The sequence below is a fragment of the Acyrthosiphon pisum genome, chromosome A1 (genome assembly GCF_005508785.2).
Source record: "Acyrthosiphon pisum isolate AL4f chromosome A1, pea_aphid_22Mar2018_4r6ur, whole genome shotgun sequence".
In the NCBI taxonomy this organism is placed as follows: Eukaryota; Metazoa; Arthropoda; class Insecta; order Hemiptera; family Aphididae; genus Acyrthosiphon; species Acyrthosiphon pisum.
The window spans coordinates 82305898-82309084 of NC_042494.1; the positions used below are offsets into that span (position 1 = coordinate 82305898).

General features: G+C 29.7%; 1 protein-coding gene across 2 annotated transcripts in view; it reads left to right on the top strand.

Annotated features, from left to right (window-relative positions):
* Nucleotides 1-3187, top strand: part of LOC100574565 — a 76772-nt gene that overhangs the window by 48797 nt on the left and 24788 nt on the right. The window lies entirely within an intron of this gene.

Here is a 3187-nt window from a genome sequence, read left to right on the forward strand (position 1 = left end):
GTGCATCCACCCTCCAACCAGCCATGTACTGTGACATAAGCATTTCTCCGTTTCTCATTGGTCAACCGCCACCGAAGACTCCGCCACCGCTCCATCAATCAACCAATTCAATCAATCAACCATTCCAACAAACTCTACTCGGACTTTTTGGACGTTGTTGGACAATTGTTGGAATTTGTTGGAATGTATTTCAAAAGTTATTCAAGTTCAAAGTTTGTAGTGCCAACTACATGACCAGCACTACAAACGCAAAATAAAACTTTAAAACTCTATCAACAATGCTCGTATAACATTGTTGGACATTGTTGGACACTTGTTGGAATTTGTTGGAACGTATTTCAAAAGTTATTCAAGTTCAAAGTTTGTAGTGCCAACTTCACAACTGGCACTACAAATCAAAATGAAAAGCAAAAACAGATCCAAAAATATACACATAACATTTTAAGACGTTGTTGGACTTTTGTTAGACACCGACTAAAAAAATATTTTGAATTTATACACTGTTCAGTAGTTAAGTTTGGTTCATATAAAAAATTATATGCCAATTAAAAATTTTTAAATAGAAAAATTTTATATTTTGTATTATTAAGTACTGGTGTCCAACAACTTTAAAAAGGGATCTAACAAACTTGTTTACACATCGTAGAAGAAGAAAAATTTCTCCAACAACTTTCTAAGTTTTTAAATCACCATTTTCCTCTAGCACTACATTATTCATTTTACACCTAATATTTAAATAGAAAAATTTTATATTTTGTATTTTTAAATTTTGGTGTCCAACAACTTTAAAAAGTGGTCCAACAAACTTGTTTAAACATCGTAGAAGAAGAAAAATTGCTCCAACAACTTTCCTAAGTTTTAAAAGCACCATTTTCCTCTAACACTACATTTTTCACTTTTTCGCCTAATGTTCATATTAAACATTTTTAATTGTCGCTATATTGAGTTCTGGAGTCCAACAACTTTTAAAAGTGGTCCAACAAACTTGTATACGCATTGTAGAAGAAGAAAAATTACTCTAACAGTTTTAAAACATTTTTAAACCTCCATTATCCCTTTAGCACTACTCAGTAAATTAAATTTCTAAAAATTAACTAATATCATTATGGTATTTTTCTAATAAATTAAATTCAATGACATTTTATAATAAACTATGACTATTTTACGATAAATTAAATTACTTTAAAATTTACTAATTTTATTGTAATTTTTCTAATTAAATTATAATTTTATTATTACCTATTTATTTGTACAAGATTTAGAAGAATGACACTTAGAATTAAATAGCATGTCTGCTTTTCGACACTAGCATTTATTTGTTTTCCAACCCTGTGACAAGTACACCGATCATATCCTTGTCCCCCTAAATTAGAAAAGCAGCGGGCTACTTCTCGCAATGAAATTGAATTACCCGGTATGTCTTCGATCTGTACAAATTTTTCCTTACAAATCGTAAATTGGTTTCTACTGTATAGTTGTTACAGTTTTCCTTCGGTCGTACCGATTTCGCAGAAGTTATCTTTCACTGAAATATAGGTATTTTAAAATTTTAATAGTGATATAATATATAATTTAATAAATTATTATTACCTGACAAAATCGTTTTCCGGACATTTCCGTCATTTTTTTGGCTTGAATTTTCAGATGATTTAATGCCTCTTTCCTATTTTGGTTAATTGATGTTTGTCTTGTTTTTGTTTGTTTTTCAATTATATTTTGATCTTCATCATTTTCTTTTTCTATACCACAAATCACTTAATTATTTTTGCTGTCGTTAGAAAGGACCTCTATTGAATCTAAAGCAACCTGTAGTTCTTCTTCGGTTTTTAATTTTTCTATTATGTTTGCAGGAAGTAATTAAGATGTTAAGCCAATTTTAGGGGGTGTACCAAACATCGCTTCATATGGTGAATGTTTTGTGCCATGGTGGTATGCACGATTTTTCATTGATTGTACGAATCTTAAGCCATTGCTCCATTTTTTTGTTTTGTTATCTTGAAGCCATGTTGCAAGCATATTTTTTATACTTTGGTTTGCTCTTCAACTGATCCTTGGCTTTGAGAGTGTCTTGGCTTACCGTGAACTATTTTCAAATCCTTCCACATAGTACAAAGTTCAGATATTATTTTATTAACGAATTCACGTCCGTTATCACTTTGTAATATAGCGAGTGCACCAAAAAGGGTAAAGGGAGTTACCCTTTTCCGCCAAAAGTGTACCTTTCCCTTTTCCCCCAATTCACTTTTCCGCCAAATCAAAAAAGTTAGTCTAGTACTTAAATATTATATATACAATATGCATGTCAGTCATATTTTAATATATTATATAAATTATAATTTTATTTTTATTTCATATACATGTCAGTCATATTATAATTTTTTTTTTTAATATAGGATTCATAATAACAGTTTTTTTTACTATTATTAAGAAGTTTATACTCGATTTATACTATAATGATATATATATAACATACCGTAATTTCAACTTACTGATAAATTTATCACTGATTATCGGGATATTTCCCAAACGCTATCGATTTATCTTGCTAATCTTGCTTGTTGTATCAGTTATATTGTTACAGTTGACAGTTGTACGATACGTACGAAACCGTTATTGTATAATAATAAGCAGCATAGTCGCTTTCTAACCGTTCTCGATAAAGTATAACTTACTATTGAATTTATTACTTCTTTTGAACCTAATCGCGTTGTTAACAGTAAAATATAATATAACATTTTAGTGTATTTCGTGAATTCAATTTTTAATTTTGTCAACAAAAACTATATTTTTGATTTTGAACCATCTATAAAACACACACCGTAACAGAATGGCTGACATCATTGAATTTATTGAAAGTAAACGTGGAAAACCATTATTAGTTTTAAATAATTATAAATTTTGTATTGGATCAGTTAACAAATCCACTGGTTCAACTCGTTGGCGATGTATTACAAAATATTGCAAAGCAAAAGTGTACACGGAAAATAAGGTTCTAGTGCATGATGATTGTGAACATTTAATTCACATACATGAACCTTATATTCGGCCAATAATAGCTAGGCAAATTGTAAACAATGTCTGTAAGAGAAAAGCAGTGGATGATACCAGTAATAAACCAAACAAAATTATACCAAAAGAGATTGGAGAAAATGTAGAAGCTTCTCAATTTACTATGACAGACATAAAA